The 18,276-nt window shown below is 39.2% G+C and overlaps 1 protein-coding gene across 2 annotated transcripts in view; it reads left to right on the plus strand.

Moving 5' to 3' along the window:
• Positions 1 to 18,276, plus strand: part of TMEM108 (transmembrane protein 108) — a 243,682-nt gene that overhangs the window by 70,363 nt on the left and 155,043 nt on the right. Inside the window, exons 1-2 of one of the 2 annotated variants that reach the window (XM_033051950.1) lie at positions 10,404 to 10,445; positions 18,023 to 18,152. The gene's annotated coding sequence lies outside the window, so the exon portion shown is untranslated. Of the gene's footprint in view, positions 1 to 10,403; positions 10,446 to 18,022; positions 18,153 to 18,276 lie in introns of those variants that run through there. The other variant, XM_033051959.2, reaches the window with a different exon arrangement.

An 18,276-nucleotide genomic window follows, 5' to 3' on the forward strand; every position in this document is an offset into this window, starting at 1 on the left:
GAAATGCAAGGAAAATTAATTCTGCAAGAGGAAACTGTCTGCTTCAAAGCCAGTACCAAACACACAGAGATCTTTGGCAAGGGCATAATGTCCTTCCAGACAAGAAAAATGTCTGATACTTTACAAAACATTTGGGAATTTGCATCTTCTAAAGGAATTATTTCTTACTCTTTCTGTACAACATTTAGCACTGTTGTTGGTTCCGTGACTGACTGGCTCAGTCTCATGCTAATTTTAGTATTTCCTTACACCTTCATTGCTCAGTTCTCTTTAATTTTTTCACATTACGGACCAAAATATCTCCTGACTATTTGTATGTCTGCTATAAAGTTTTTAACCAAGACTGTTTGTGTCAGGCAAACAGATTTCATTTTGAAGTGAGATGTAGGTTATTTCCCTTCCTTTTAATTCTTGCGTCTTTCCTAATCTTCAGTCGCAACATTGACCAATTACAGTTACACTCCAGAGGAGATTATCCTGAACAGGTTTTAACCGAATTCAAAAGATGTCTCCATTTTCTTTTCATTTCCCCTTGTATTCAGGGGCATTAGTTATTTATAACTTGGTAATTATTTTTAGTCATTCAACTGAACAAGATAGGAAGAAAGCAAAAAGTAAAGAGAAGGTAAAACCACTTTTGAAGCTAACAAAAAATACATTGTTTCAAAAGCAAAACCCTGACTTGCATCTAAAATAAAGTTTTTGATCCTTGGAGTCAACAGCAGGGCGTATTATTGACGTCAGCTGGATAGTACTACTGCCAGGTCTTGTGATGCCACTGCAAATGTGCAAAAGGATGAGAGAGCCAGTAGCAGCAATTGAAGTACAAAAATACTGGTAGGTCAGCATTATGTAAACCATGACTGTGTATTTAATTTTTCAATGTTCTAAAAATAATTTCTGGTGTTATTCAGGCAGACTTTTAACCAAGTTTGTCTCTTTAGACTATATCTTCTTTTGCCTGGGTGTATTGTGTTCCCCATATGATCTTTCTTGCCAGGGCCATGGACAAAAAGGAAATAAAAATCAAGATGAAAGAGGAGAATCAGTTCTAGTTTGCTTTAATAGGAGTCAAAGCTGATATTAATATAGATGATGTAAGAACACAAACTTTTCCTGACAGAAAGAGAAACTTTTGTGATTAAAAAACCATGTAGTTAGCAATGAAAAAATATATATCTGCATATAACCATGTGCATGCAGCTGACAAAGAGAAACAGGTTCCTTCACTGCTTACTTTGAGAAATGAAGAATTACAGCTCTCCATTACATAAAGCTTTTCTTGGAGGAGATAAATAAGCAAGTACCTAGCAAGACATTGGTGAAGGTTGAATGGGGCTGAGATGAGGCAGATGCCACACTGAATGGGATTGTAAATCAAAAGGCACCAAATAAATAAAAGCACTGGTTGGAAGAAGTTGATTATGGATTGGCTAAAGTTTGACTTGAGTCTGTGATGAGGCTGGAGGGGTAGAGGAAGAATGAGTTTAGAGATTTCTTATTGAAGGAGGATAACTCTGAAGATTTAGCTGTCGGACACAATTACTAAATAATTAAAGCTGTAAGTTGTCTAGGATAGAAATGATTACATCAAAGCTGAAATGTGGTCAGTGTCTCCCCCCCAAAAAATTCAGACAGAAAAAGAGAAATTTAAATGTTTGTTTGAATTCAAACATATTTTGCGTGAGTGCTAAAATTTCACAGGCAAATTATATGAGTTTTACAAATGCCCTTTGTTTTCTGTTAATTTCCTCATTCTTTCCTTTCATCATTCAATCAATAACTGTAGTGGAAAAAAGCTACTCATGGTCCTCCTCTAAGACAAAATAATTGAAAAAAGAACAGCACGAAAACATACTCATTCTTTTTGATTGAATACAGCATTGCCTCTACATTTTCTTTAATAAATTTTATTTTTGAATGGCAGCTTAGGAAAAATAAATTATACACCAAAGTTCTACTCACACAAATGCAAAATCCAGTAAACTGTTAATATTGTAAATCTGTTACAATTTTCTCTGCTCCATTACATGCACATGACTTAAGTTGAAGCTCAGCACATTTGAAAACTCGGACGTAATTTTGAGTCCTGAGGGAGCAAGGCTTAATAAGTACTCACACTTCTTCCCACTTCATTATTACTAGATTATTTCTTTCTTATTCCACTATCTTAACTTGTATAACTTGACTGTTCAAATAGAAACTCATTGACTTGAAAATGAGCCCAGTTCAGTTGGCTCTACAACTTTTGCCTTAGAGGAGAATTTTTAATGTTGTAAACCTTGTGAAACTGCAGATACCTGCAGAGGAAAAGAATGAGGCAAATATTTCCACTTTGTCTTCAAGAGAAAAAGAGGTATACAGGAAACACTGTATTTTTTGTTCCTGTGTGTGTACTTCTTAACCAAAAGCTTTACCATTTCTGAACTCCTTATTCAAGCAAAATGACTAACTTGAAAGTCTCAGAATATGGCCACAGGCCTGTAAAGCCATTAGGATCATATTGGTTGATGTGTGTTGGATTATGAGTTGCTGGAGGGTTAACAACAAGGTTGAATTAAGCAAACGGATTGGAAACCTCCATTTTCCATGTACAGTAGGGAAGTTATAGAACAGATGGAAGAAATGTAAGCTCTTCAATGGTTTAAGAAAACTCCTTTGCTTTTGAACTGACAAGCTTGATGCTAATGATGATAAAATAGTTTATTTGTGAACACTGATGAAAGAGGTCAAGTATGTTGCATTGGAATTGAGCTGCAAATCCCAACATTTATTTATTACTGCACATATATGCATGTTCACACTCAGACATAGTTTGCTGTCTATTAGGTGAATTCAAGGCATGGCATGACACCCCTAGTGAGGGATGCCCAAGCCCCCTTTGGTTGGTTGTTTCAGGTGAAAGAAGCCCTGCTACTATCAGCCCAAGTTCAGCAGCTACCAGCCTGATTCCTTACACTGCTACCACAGGCCTGGGTGTTTTACCACAAATTTCACAGCCTGAATACACCTATTTTCTTTCTGAGGATTAGCCTGTTGGCATACCAATGCACTGGACACTGTTCATTTCAGAGTGTTACCAATGTTTAGCCAAACACCTGGAAGTATGACACATTATGAAGAAAATCACCCACATTTGGGATCCTCATTTTTACTGAACATAAGTAAGAAGCCAAAATATTTGCTGACCCATCCTTTCCTGGGAAATCCCTACATGATTCATGCAAATATCAGCAATTGTGTTACCTGCCCTGAGTAACTTGTAATTGCTTTAGAATCTAGACAAATTGGATGGTGTGCTTGGTTTATTGGATGTTCAGAGGTGATTGAGCTTGCCAATAGATTAACAGACAGCTGCAGACCTGTCAGTCTGTGGCTGCATCTGCTTGACAGTGGGGGTTTATTATGAGTCCCTGAGGAATGTCCTGACAGTGCATCACCTGAGCCCAGCATTCTCCCCAACAGGAAACCAGGGAATGGCACTCTTTAAGACTCATCTCTCTGATCGTAGTGCTGTGTCTGACAATTAATGTCAAAGTTGATTAATATAGCTAATTCATACACAGTATGAGATAAATATCCAAAGAATATAATCAGAACTGATGTTGCAAATGTAGAATTTGGAGATTCACATTGCAAAGCTACAGATTGGTCTTTCCAGAATTTTGGAACCTGATCCAAACCTGATCAGGAAACTGATAAGCAGAGATTGTTTAGAAGGTTGGCCCTGTGAAAATGGCTGAGAACTTTGTGCAAGCAGGAACGAAGGCAAAAAATGGTAGAAATGGTAGGCAAAAGGAGGATGGAAAGGTGGGTGGAAAACAGAGAAATTTCTTTGCGCTGGAATGTATTAAAAGAAAGGAGAGCACTCTCTGAAAATTATTTTATTTTTCCTGCCCGTGAACTAAACAAAAATACCACACTCTGAATAAAAACAATCAAAAGAAATCAATATGCTAGAATAGAATTCACCTTCCAGGTTTCCATGGAATGCATATTTTTACTCTTTTTTTTTTCATACTAAACAGCCATATTATATTTGTTTTGTCAATGTTCCAAATTTATTTTGATAATAAACAAAAGGCAGATACCTTGGCCATATCTTATATTTGGCTGAAATACTTTCACACTTTAATTGGAAGTCATATTTAGACAAAATATCTTCTTTTTCTTTTTCTCAAAAGAGTGATAAAAAGTACTGTTGTCAGAACATGGAAGCTGCTATGGAACCCTTCTGGAAAGCTGCACTGACTGGGGCATTTCCAGGAGTCACTCCACCAGACAAGTAATGCACTACTGAATCAAAATCCAGCAGTATGTTTTCTGACCAAATGCACTTAAAAATCTTTACAAAATGCTAATGTTTACATGGCTGAATTAATAGGCCCTGAAAAAGACTTTTAAAACTGTTTGGTAATGCAGTTGTTCAAATACTTTCTTCCAGCTATAAAGAAGAGATCCAGTAGGCTCTAAATGGTTATATTTTCATAAAACTCAGAAATAACAGTGCCATGATGGCAGAGGGATAGTTTTCTAATTGGATCAGGGAGAGTGCAAACAATTTTAATGAGACATCTGTTTCTGAAGTCTCACTTCCTAGACTTGTAAGTTATGCAGGAATTAATTTTCAGTATAAAGTGTCCCAACCTTTGAGGTTGGAAACATGAATTTTCTATTCCTTACCTATTTCTTCTCTCCCTGAAATGCACAGAAGAATGTCAGAAGAAGACAAATAGCTCATCTTATTTTAGTCTTCTTAATTTGGAGAACTGTAATAATGAATTAATCCAACACCTTGCTAATTGGAACACGATTGTAGTTTTAGAAAGTTTTACATTTAGGAATAAGAACTGCTCTATCTTTACAGGGGAACTTTTAGCTTAATATAACTCTTTGGTACTTATTGAAAGTCTTCACTGTATATAAAATTTCTGCTTCTCGAAAGTTATTTTACAAATAAATGCATCCAACCAAAAACTGCTCCTGATACTATAAATTTGGACACAACAACTCCAGAGGAAAATAAATGGAATTTAGGAACAAAAAGCAAGGAAAATTTTACTTTACCTGTGTTTACATGACAGATGGTGAGCACAATCTTGGGTAATCTGTTAGTCCTTGTGAGTGAAATCAATTAATTTTAGAAAATCTATTTATTGCCAGGGAGATTAAAAAGCAATTAGCAATTAAAAAGAAATCTGTAAAGGTCCTAATTATAATGAAGCAATGAATTTAGTTTCTGAACTAGGAGGGAGGTTCTAAATGCACGAGAAGTTTGTATCTTATTTGTTGTTTATTTTAAAAATAGCAAGCCTTATCTTTTTGGTGTTTTGGTGATGATGTCTGAAAAGGCCCCCTGAATTTTTTTATTACAATACTGATAAAATAGCAACATCCCTAATACCAGTTTATTAAAACCCAACTGCAGGATTAAGTACTTAGTTAAGGGCATTTTGCAACAGGTAGGAAAAAATCTTAGATTTATTTATTTTTTTAATTCATATTCTTTCATATTTTCGTGCAGTTGCTTTTAGTTTTATTTAGCTTTTTACTTGCACCATTAAAACAATGTTTTTTTCTTTTTCTAAGAGCTGGGCATGAGAAGGATAATTTAATTTCCACACTAAGTTTCCATGAGATGTACATCACCTGAGGTCTTTGCTGGAAAACACATATTAAACCCCAGCTTAAAGTTGGTGGTGGAACATTTCTGTTGACCATATAGACATGAACTAGAGAAACATCTAAAATGAATGGAAGATCAGAAACAACAAATCCCTGGAGTTTATGGGATGTGTGAAGATATGTGGCTTGTTGAAGAGATTAAGATATGCTGTGGGGGGAGGTCTCATTGGTCACTTGCTGTCCAGGTTGCCTCAACTTCTTCCCTGCTGTGCCACTGTTGTTAATACTGACTCTGATGGACACATCGTAAAATGGAGCTTGATCCTCCACTGTTCCAGTGTGATGTGGCGACCTTTCAGGCACACAGCTCCCACCAGTAGTGATTTCTCAAGCAGTACTAAGAATTCTTCATGGACAAGAGCTACTTTAAACTAGTTTTCCTTGTTGACATGTATTTAAAACTGCTTTTCTCTGTGTGAATTACTGTCTTCGTGCTGAACCAAGAAAACAAATAACCCTAAGTTTACTTTCAGCTACCAGTGATCTTCCTCAAAAATGTGTTTCATTAAGGTATGGGTGATGTATACAGACATCCTCAACACGTCTCATTTTGAACAGTCTATTCAGCACATTTATAAGAGAAGCATCCCCATTCCAAAGCCTGATATGTAATATTTAGATACAAATATAAAATAACTGTGGCAATCTTTAAAATGTATTTTGGTTTCCTCCTTTCAGCGGTGTACTTTTGCTCTTCTGCAAAATCCCTAAACAGCTACAGTCTTATCCAATGAAAAGTACTCTCAAAGTCTTCTGAATTCTCCTATAAACCCTGAAGTTTTTCCTTCCCTCTCTGAGAACTTTTAAAGCATTACTAGGGTTTTTTGTTTTGTTTTGTTGAAGATTTTGTATTTTTAATATATTGCTTCTTTTCCATCCAGCTTAATTAAATGCTTGGAAACTTCTGTTATGTTCATGCAACCAGCACAAGAACAACTTTTCCCTATTAATAGCTGCCTTGTTGAGAACCCATCTTAACAAATAGCTATCAAAATGAAATCTCTGAGCACTTTCTTAAAACCATTCAATACATGAACATGTCTTACACGTAAATGACCTGGGCATCCATAACTGATCATCTTTTCCTTCTTCAGTCCTTCCCTTTCTCTTTACAAATTCTGGGGAGCTATGAGATGCTTCTGAGAAACAAAAGAGGAGAGAAAACCCCACATATGAAATTTAAGGTTTTTGAAGTCTGTAGGCTTAATGTTGGATTTCCAGGACCGTGTATAAACATTTAATTAAACAGTGCTCAGTCCTAGAGCTGCTAGGTATTTATAGCTTTTATAGGCAGGTAAACATTTAGGATGTCTGAAAACCAGACTACGTAATAAAATACTTTGCCATGGATTCAGGGACCCAATGTTAAGCATAAATACAAAATAACAGTACTAAAAGAACAATCCACTGCCTGCTGTTATCTGAATTCACAATCAAAATTAATCCAGTGGATGCAAAATTAAAAAGATTCTTTTTAAAATTTGTTAAAATGGCTCAGGCCAATGTTGTGGTCCTGAATGAATGAAACCCCAATATTTTCCTATATTCTTCCCAGTATTTTTATTATTACTTTTGTTGAATCTTTGTGAGGTCTTTCCTTCTTTCATTATAACTCATTGTTCTTAGCATATGCATAATTTCATGACTTTGTAAAGACCTAGAGATGAATTAAATTTGAGATGAAAGGAAAAAAGATTAATAGTGAAAGGGAAAAAGCTTTCTCCTTTAAAGAAGTGACTCAAATACTACAGATTCACTGCCAGTGCTTTTCAGAGAAGTATTTATGATCACAGATGTTTATAAGCCAAGATATTTTTGTAAAAATCCTGCATATTTCAGGGATCGTTTTATGTGTCTAAGGAACATATTCTTAACAACTCATCTCCAGGTTTTATTTTTAGAGCAGTGCCACAATATTTTAGTATAATTTATTAAAAATTTATTATGCTGTTAGCTCTCAAGTTGTAAATTAAGCATGTAGAAGGAGAGAGATTACTACTGTACAGCTTCTGCAACAGGGAATAATTATAGTCCTAGAATAAGAAGGGGGTGGAAAAATATTGTGTAATAAGTTGTATATGGTTTTTCCTTTCAATTACAGACTGAAAACAGCAAACCACTCAGCTCCTGCTGGGTGTTGGTTACCCACCATGTGAGTGGCCTACAGAGAGAAGAAATGGATACAGTCAGAGGACTCAGCTGGGGTTCCATGTGGCTGCAGCTCCGAGAGTTGACAGTTCAATGTTGCTTGTGCACCTCAGCCTTATCCTTTGAAGCTGGTGGGGCTCTATTAGGCTTTGGTTCTCTTGAGTGCTAAGGAATCCTCAAGGACAAAGAACTCTTGTATATATCCTTGTTCATCCCATTTTACAAATTCCATTCATTTTGCAAAGATAAATTTTACTTTATATCTAAACCAGTTCAATTTTGATTCTCTAATCACTAAAAATTTACATTCATTTTGGTTTGACACACTCTTTTTTTTTTTTAATTTGCATTAGGTAGAAGAAGAAAATGTCATGAGAATTTTGAAAATTTCTTATAACTATAGTTATAACATCAAAAATAATCTTGTTCCAGTGAGAAAGAAATTCCAATCTTTTTAATTTGTTCTTTATAATTACTTATGAATTACAGTGCCTCAAAGGAACCAAGCGTGCTGGCTTTTGACCAGAGACAAGCCATAACTCCTCTTCAAAGTGTAGATCTCTGAAGTGGCTGAACTTCAGTCTTCTTCAGAAAACATCTTTTAATCTGCAAATATCTGTTGCTGGCTAGTTAAATAAACTGCCTTAAAATGGTTAACCTCAGTACGTAAAACATAGGCAGACAAGTGATTTCTCTGAAACATGGTTTCCATATGTGGTTTGTGTGAACCTTGGGATAATGTTTTCTTAGCAGCTGAAATTTCCTCCTGAACTGTATTAAGCTACTACGGAAGAAAAAGCTTTTACAGAAAAAAATTATTTTTAAAATTTAGCAGAGTTGATGGACATTTTGCCAAACAAACCCCCTCTGTGTGGAGCAAAGGGGTCTATTCAACTTCAGGCTGTTACTTTATTCTTTATAAGGCAGCAGGGAGATTAGGCAGACTGATGCTTCTTCTCTCTTTGACTATGAACCAGAGTATCCACAGACTGGAAGACATAATTGAGGCTGCCAGCCTGGGAAACTCTCCTTATATCTATTTGCTATCATATAGAAAGGTGAAAATCTTACACTTCCTAGTCAGTAATTGGTTACTCTGTTATTACAGCTTCATTAGCATATTTAGCCTAATTATTTAATATTTGTACTATGATTGAAAACATGACTAACTGCAGATATTGCTAGGTGTTGGTGTATGATGTGGACTCAACCATTCATGCAGCAACTTGAAGGAAATATTGGGCAAAAGAAGAAATAAGACGGGAAAGCCAGAAAAACACGACAGTGATTGGTTTTGCACTGACAAAGTAAAATCTCACTGAATGATCCATAGTTTCAATGCTAGTGATATTTCAACAGCAGCAACTCTTTCTTTAATTGGAAGGAAGTCTGAAAAGATTGTAGAGCCTGTTGAATGAAGTGCTGAACAACCAGGCAGATGGGGAGATCTTGTTTTGGCCTTCCAATGTATAAAAGGAGGCTTATAAGAAAGATAAGAACAAAGTTTTTAATCGGGCCAGTTGTGATAGGACAAAGGGGTTTTAATCTAAAAGAGGGTTGGTTCTGAGGGTGGTAAAACACTGGCACAGGCTCCCCAGAGAGGTGCTGGACACCCCATTCCTGGTAACATTCAAGGACTGGTTAGACAGGGCTTGGAACAACCTGGTCTATTTAAAGTTGTCCTTGCTTATTGCAGGGGAGTTGGACTAAACGACCTTTAAAGGTCCTTTCCAACCCAAACCGTTCTGTGGTTGTTCTATACATGAGAAGATCTATGTACCACTCTTAAGTCCTAAATTCCTGACACACCCAACATTTCCACTGAAGTAATAAGAAATAAAAAGTAAGATATCTACACCATCAAAAGACAGATGTAGAAGGCTTAAAATTTTCAGGAATCATTAGTGCTTTGGGTAAGGCATTGAACTGGAACGGACCTGGGCTGGGAGCTGCCACTGTTTCTAAATCTGCACTTGCAAGGCACAGTTTCTCTTGGAGCAGCCACACCAACGTCCCTATAAACGTTCCCCTGCCTCCGGGATAAATCCTAACTCATCAGCAGCAAATTTCCTCTGGAGGTCTCTTCCAGCTAGGCTCAAACCTCTAAGAGTTGCCGAGACAGCACACGAGCTCTGGTGTAAAGGAGTGGTAAAACACTGCCAGAATGTCAAACAAGACACTGCTCGCAGCGGAAGGGGCTGTGTGGAGCGAATCGCTGTGGCAGCCACCTGTAATTTCACCGTATCGCGTACTCCTGCCTACAGGCTTCTGCCGTGCATTCAACCTCTCCAGCCCGGCCCCCTAAACCCCGGGCTTCCCATCTCGGCGCAATCACGGCTAGCCCCCACTCCCAGCCCCGGTGAGACCCTGCCCCTCATCCCTGGTAGCCGCTGCCGCAGCCGCCGCTCCTCATTTACATTCGGGGCCCGCGTCTCGCCCGCCGCCGCCGCTCCGCGCCTCCGCGGCGGGGCCGCCGCCTCCCCGCCCTGCCGCAGCCAGGGACCCTTCCCGGGGAGGCCGGGCTGGCGGAGCCCCGCCCGCCGCCGGGCCAGCAGCAGCGGCAGCAGCAGCGGGCGGCGGTGGTGCCGGGCAGCAGCAGCAGCGCAGGGGAGGTGAGCGGCAGCGGGAAGCGGCGCCGGGTCCTGCTCGCCGGGGCGGGGGCGGCTCGGCTCGGCTTCGCTCGGTTCGGCGGCACCAGCTCCCGTGTGAGGGGTGCCAGAGGGCTGGGGCTGCGCTTGTGAGACGCGTTCGCTTCTCGGTTCGTCTTCTTGTTTCACGAGAGGTGATGTGAAGAGGCGGCGGCAGCCGGGTGGCTTGCGCTGATAGTTTAAGGAGCATTGCGTTGTAGCTGTCCTTCTGCAGCGTAGTGGGCTCGGTTCTATGTGAATAAGCAGTTTCCGGGCTAGGCACGTAGTGAAAATAGCGTGTGGATTATTCCCACTCTTTTCGAACGGGTGGGAGCTGCGAGGGAATGTGACATTAGTAGCTATCATTGCATGAAAAGCATCATATCTCGAGTAGAAGACAGGATTTTAAATTTTTTTTGTTTTTCAAGCAGGAACTACAGGTGCTTGTCACGACCAGTTTGCAGAGGTGTGTATTGGTGATGTACAGCCAAAGGCACGACACTGCTCCATCTCAAAATGAACTGGGAGCCTGTGGCTAGCATGTTGTATTTAAAGTAGAGCACTGCATGTAAGACGGCGTCCTTTTTTAAAGATGTCTTGAAGTGTAACCACTGGAAAAGCCTGTTATAGTAGTGATAGGCAGTTTACTAGAGATAGCCTTCATCTGTTTCTCTCATATAGTAGGAGGGGCCAGACGACTGTTTCAGTAAAATATTTTAAAGCATAGATGGCTGTAACAGAGATAAAACAACTGTGCATAAGTAATTAAGGATTGACTAGAACTTATACGGGAAAAATTGGGAAGGAAATGGACTATGCTGTGAATAAATGGCTATGCTTGTGCAACAGAACTACAAAATACATACTGTATCAGAGAAAATTCACCTCTCTCAACTGCAGAAAGCAGTCAGGCATTCAAGGTCTGTGGAGGGAGTCCTTTATATGGAGAGGCTGCTGTGAAAAAAGCCGCTAATTAAAGCAAGTAGGATCAGTTCATCTTTATCCTATTGACAATTTAATGTTTAAAAATGACCCTTTGACTGTCTGGGAAGGTAAATCAGCAGTGAGAATGTGCTTTTGATGAATGAGGGTGTCGTTTTACACCTGACCTTTATTTTTGGGGGGATGGGGGGAGAGGGGAAAATATGTAAATCAATAGATTAAGGAATGCAATTCAAAAGAAAAAAAAATTAAGCAAGCATTTTCTACTAATGCTTTGCAGCACTACCTCTGGAAGACAGATGCAACTGTTCAAATCTATGTTAAGTTCATCACAGTGAGCTCTGATGTTTGCAGAGTGATTTTAACCAGATAATTTGTAGGAATAGATAACAGTATTATAACAGTGACACTACCTGTATCTGAAGATAGTCCAGAGATTTACAAACTTAACTAGACCTAAAACTACACATGCATGCAGTTGGCTGTTGCCTACTATCCTGTTGTCCCAGAGTGACCTATTCCCCTCAGTTTATGTCAGACTTACTGTAAGTCATAAACATAAAGTAATATTTCATGCAGATGCAGTGAAATTATTCTGCTAAATTTCTTACCAGCTATTCTGATTGTGGTGGACATACTAATCAACTGTGTGAACACCAGTTATTCCTTTAAAAAAAAAAAGTGTTACTTTGGAGGATTTGAAAACTATAGAAACACCTTTAATCCTATTAGAACTGATAGAATTTGCTCTACCCTTGTAAACTGATGTTCTCTAGACTAATGTCAGGTATGGAACTTTCGTCTTTCCACTGGAGAGATTAAAGAAAGAAGGAAGCCAATTACAAGTGTTACACTGCCATTACGCTATTGCACCCTGGATCTGCAGTTGCAACAGCCTAACACAGAATAAAGCAAAACTGAAGGTTATTATTGACAAAATCTTTTATTTCTGCTAATAAAATGGATAGGTCAATATAATCTTGACATATCTGCAATATTGTGCATATATTAAAGAGATTTTATGTGTTGTCACTGCCTTTAGAAGTTTGAAAACACTGGGCAATCTTTCCTCTCCTGGCAACAACAGGCAATATTCCTAAGTGTTTGTGCTGTAGCATCTCCTCTGGTGCTGCTTTCCATTGGAGGTCTTGCCAGGGCTGTGTTGCCTTAGCAGATAAGCTGAATCAGCACAGATTACATTTCTTCACAGCTTGCAGCTCCCCAAAGAAAGAGTTCAGCTAAGCCAAATCCCTCAGTGGCCATGCAACAGACCTCAGCTGCATCAACAAAAACCAACCAACTCCAGTCTAGCTCATTGGGTTATAGATAGATCAGAAGTTTTGGCCGTGCTGTAAATTGGATTAATCAATTGCCAGGTAAAGAGAGGCAATCAATTGAATAAATTCTAGTGTATGTGTTTACAAATGATCTGTTCTTGTCAGAGTTAGTGTAACTGTGTAGAAAACTTTCCCTGACTTGTTCCATGACGTCCTTGCTTGAGCAAAATATGAACTGGTATGCCTGGCTGTGCTTACTAAACAACTAAATTAATTAATAAGCAACATACAATTATTTTAATTAATACTTCTAAGTTTTTGCATCCAAAACTCAGCTGTCTTGGGGAGCATAACTAAAGATAATATGGTGTCTGCAACAGATGTCCTCTGAGTGATAGGAAGCAATTTTCTGGCTATGATACTGAAGATATTTAAAGCTTAAAATCAGTAGAAATTAAAGTGAACCAAAAGTCTTGTTATTCCCTGAATTATTTCAAGGAAACCACTAGACACAGTTACTGTGGGGTAACTATGAGTGACTCATCTGAAGGCATGTTCTGGCCGCAGTAAATATACAAAATAGGAAGAATGAAAATCTCTTAAGTTTTTAACTTAACATTCACAAAGACAAAGCCTCATATTTAATTATCTTGTCTGACTGAAGGCTGTTTCCTCAAAAGAAACAGGATTGAACCCAGGTTATAACTTTGGATCTGTTTTGTAGTTTATTATAAATAAAGCTTTTTGGACTTCAGGTTTAAGATACTAGGACTCAGAATGGTGAGGTTAGAGGTGTTGCCAGTAGATGATTAATAACAGGAGTGTGGTAACTGTTGTAATAAGTAGTGATGGGTATAGGAAAGAATGACCTATCTCTTGGTCCTGGCTGATGGAGATAATGAACTATGCAGAACACTTAGCCACCTCTTTGGGCAAGAACATGATACATCTCTGCTTGGTACTGAGTAGTCCTTACCACTGATGATGATATATGTAATCCATAGGTAAAACACTCATTGTGACCTTTAGTTTGCTGATAGCATTCCCTGAAAGAAGTGTATGAGCTGGCATGCTTGCCAATTTTCCTTTGAAAAGCTCTCTGGAGCTGGGTAAGGGTCCAACTTGTTCTTTATTATGGCAATGAATTCTCTGTGCCTTCTCTTCATTCTTCTGCATCAGAAAAGCAGGTTTTATTCAGTGTGCTGGAAGGCTGAGGGAAAAATTTGCTAAAAATTGCCTTGGCAGTCACCATTTGGGAGCATGATATAAAGGGCAAGACATAAATGTAATTTTACAAGTGGGTAATGCATTAAATGCTGAAAGTAGGAGTACTGATCTTGCTGCGGGCAGCAGTGACCGCTGGAGCTTTTCTCCTAAGAAAAGCATGAAAGGAGTCACATGATTCTTAGAGTAAGAAGCATCTCTAACATCTGGGTGCATTTTCAAAGTCAGTTTTTTATCAGTCCATTCCATCTGTGAAAGTATTGAGACCTCAACTGAAATTCTTGTACCACTGTTCAGGATCAATGTTTTAATTTGGCCAGATCACTAACATATGGTGGTGAACCTGTTTTTAAAAAAGTCAAGTAAATTTGGGAATGGGGCTCTGCTTACAGGGTCATATAATTGCTGAGGTTGCAGGGACCTCTGGAGCTTGTGTAGCCAACCCTTTGCTCAAAACATCTAGAGCAGGTTGCATAGGACTGTGTGCAGGGGAGTTTTGAATGTCTTCAGTCTCTGGTGTTGGAGACTCCGCTGCCTCTCTGGGTCACCTGTATCTGTGTTGGACCAACCTCACAGTGAGAGTGTTCTTCTGTTTAAATGCAGTTGCTTGTGTTTTGAGTTGTGCCTGTTTCATCTTGTTCTTTCACTGAGCCCCTGAAAAGAGCTTGGCTTCATCTTCTTTGCTGTCCCTTCTTTGTCACATGGGCATGCACCTTGTCTGTGGTCAGCTTGTCCACTGAGAGTCCCCGGTCTTGCTCTGCAAATCCATTTTGCCAGCCAGCTGCCCTCCAACCTCTGCTAGCACAAAAAGAGAGGGAGAGTGAAGCAGAAAGGCGGGAAGAAGAGAAAATGACAAAGGGAAAAGAGCGGGAGATGTGGTGGGGGGTGGGTGTGAGTGTGCAGAGGAATGCAGGCATCTGGAGACATTATGCTGGTTGCAGCAGGCTGGTTTACCTCAGCCCCATTGCAATGCTATTGAGGGAAGACCACGTGTCAATCCACAAGTGCTTTTAAGCCTGGTAATTTAAGCTGGATTTAATGCATCTTGTCATTGTAAACAATGACATTAGTATGAATCCACAAGGATGTGTGAGGCTTTTTTTTCTCTGAGGTTGGTACATACACTTCCAGGGCAGCCAGGAATTTTCCAGTCTTTGCAATGGCATAAATTCAGGCAGTTTTGGTGTGATTTAATAAAAGGTTTGGCTGGGCAGCTCACTTTGCCTTATTACGCTATTGAGGCAGACTTTTCCAGCAATGGCCTTTCAGTAAAACATCATGATGCCTAAAGGAACAACAATAGTTTTATGACAAGCCACTAGTACAATATGTTAGTTGTAGAAGACATGGGTGAGAGAAGCCTTCTGTGGTCACCTAAAGGATCACTGGCATTCTTATTTTAATCCAGTGGCAGTCCTCTAGAATAGATGGTGCAGGACTACATTTAGGTTGTAAAATGGAGGTTCTGCAATAAGGTTGATTCTGATATTTTGTAACACATGTACATTGGAGCAGAGAACTCCTTGGTGATTGGAAATCACACAGGCATAGTGGGAGGCTTTCATAGCTCAGAAGTAGTTGCAGCTTGTCCTTATCATTTGTCCATATCCACATCCACAGTGAATAGATCACTCAAAGTCAGTGTCTGTCTGCTCTTTGTACTTTTGTTTTTTCTTCCAGAAGCTTGAAAGTCAACCAAGAAACATAAAATATGGGTTTCCTTTTCAAACCATGGATATGATCCATGTGATCCATGCAAACCAGTTAGAACAATGCCATCAAAGTTCTCTTTACCTGCATCCTAGCACATGCCAGAGCCTATGTCCCAGATGTTCCTTTTCTTAACCTGCTACCTCTTTCTGCCATGTTGAGTGGTCCTAGTCCATGTTTCAATGAAGCTCCTCTTTGGCCCACCATTCAAAGGATAGCAGCCACTCCCCTCTGTCTGAACCTTGCTTGCTCTAGGACTCCTTGGTGTTACAGAGAGACTGATCACAAAAAGACTTGTTGGCTGCCTCTCCTGACCTACAGGCCCTGGTGCATCCAACAGATCTGAGATGGCAGGAGAGTTTCATGTGTTTAAGCCCAGATTTACTTATTTGAATGTATTTGACATTATGTTGGATTTATATTCTGAAAGAGTAACACCATATTATGCCAAAGTCCCAGCACAAGCATGGTGCAGCAATTGTAATATATAGTGGAATTGCAATGCAAGCTGCTTCCCCATGCCAGTCTCTGCATGCTCCACTGTCATGAAGAAAGTGGATTTGTTCTAATTGGAGAGGTCCAAAACCGTGGGTTGAATACAAATATAGCCTGCAAATGTTCAGATAACCTGCATAGTGTGGCATTTTCAGTATTTTTTCCTAGCAGTTTGCATTGTGGTGCTTAATTTGCAAGACTGTGTGTTGGTTTTTTCCTCATGTTAGGTCATAACTGTCATTTTATCCAGTACTTCTTTTACTTTACAGAAACCAAATCCTGAAATTGTTCAGAATAAAAGGAGAGCCTGTGTAATGCTGTTATTATTTGGAGATTCAAAATCAAGGATTCTGGGGTAATTGTGTGTGACCTTTCAGACTGAGATCTGTCTACATTAAGGCAGAGGCACAGATCCCTCAGAAGATGTCCCAGGATCAAGGCTTCTTCTGTCTCTGTCAGGAGTTTCAGGTTTGAATAGCAATCAAACCAGGTGTAATATGTGCCATCTGTGTGTGACATGCAGGGATGGGGTGGCTTTGTATGCCACCCTTCATGGTAAGCATTTACATCAGGATGTAAGGCTACAAGTGGTTCACATAATATAAAGTGTCACCACTTATGATTTTTAGGCATTCTGATTGAAGTGAGTTAATTTTCAATTTTCTATAATAAAAAAGGGAGGGAGAGAGCAGCCTACAGAGGATGTGTAGACTACAACCCCCCCACACAAAGCTATACTTTGAAATACTCACAAACAATTTCTGTGGAGAGTGGGGACGGCTTTTAAACAGCAGGAGCCAAAATGTGGAAAGCAGCAAATACGCATCCCATTTTCTGTGCCATAGCGCTGGAGCCAGGGGTGTCTGGTGAAATCTCATAATGAAACAGTTGTTTGAGCAGTTGAATACAGCTCAGCAAAGCAACTCTTGAACTAACACGGGCTGCCTGTCTGCCAGTAAACAGATAATTACACTGAGTTGTTTAATTGAACTTCCATGAAAACTGCGATGTGTTTTCTGTAAAATCCACTATGAAAATGCGTTCTGCGTGTGGATCCTGCATATAGGGATTAAGATATTGGGGAGGGGTGTCAGGTACAGAGATAATGCTCTATATGCTGAACAATCTGCAGTGGGGAGTCAAGCATATATATAAATGACACCCTTACAGCTCTCACAGAGGAAAATTGTACTGTATAAGCAGAGAACCTGTTGCTTGGTTTTCAGAGGTCCTTTTGATTCATATGACCAAATTTAGATACCTGGAAGGCACTGCAGCTCTGGATATATTTGAGGAATCCCACTGTGATTCCCTGAGTAGCCAAAAAAAAAAAAAAAATCTGACTGAGTTTCTTACTGTCCCACAAATTAATTTTGTTCCTGAAAACCACTGAACAGTAGTCAGGTCACTTTTTGGGAAGGTTTTTTCTTTTTTATCACCTTGATTGCTGAATATAAATCTTGGCCACTGTGTCAACCTCCAATTTTTCATATTAGTAACATTCTTATTCTGAAACTAGTGTTTAAATTGAATTCAGTCTCTTTCCACAAGAATCAGCCTTTAACAGTTAAATTAACAAAGAAATTGACAACAAAAAGTTGTTCCACGTTTTTTGTTAAGTGTTTGAATTTCATAAAATTAGGAGTATGTTGTGAAATCTGTAGGATATACACATATGGAATGTGACAGTCTGGAAAGTCTGAGTCTGCAAAGAAATTCTAAAGTGTCTTCTACTTATACTCCCACAAATCAATAACCTACAGAAACAATGTGGTCTGTAATCCATTACACTGAAAGCTCTGGAGTGCAATAGGGGCCACATGGCACAGAGCCATATGTATTTAAATTGAATGCCTTATAAAATGAGATGAAGAAACATCTTGGAATAATACACCCACTTCTGTAAATTTACAGGTTACACTAGCTGGCAGATAAAAATAGAAAAGGCAAGAAGCTGGAAGAATTTTGATCACCAGGAAGATCTGAACCAATGGACTGTATGGATATAGATATGTTTGAAGGCATCTGCTCTTCCCATTACAAGGTAAGGCACAAATGGATTTCTCTGCTTGTTTGTGTCTCTTCAGTGCAGTGCAGCTCCCTTTTGTGGCACTGCCCATGATGGTAATGGAGGTGTTCTCCAAAGCTTGTTCAGCCTTATGACTGGC

Source organism: Catharus ustulatus, chromosome 1 (assembly GCF_009819885.2).
Source record: "Catharus ustulatus isolate bCatUst1 chromosome 1, bCatUst1.pri.v2, whole genome shotgun sequence".
NCBI lineage: Eukaryota > Metazoa > Chordata > Aves > Passeriformes > Turdidae > Catharus > Catharus ustulatus.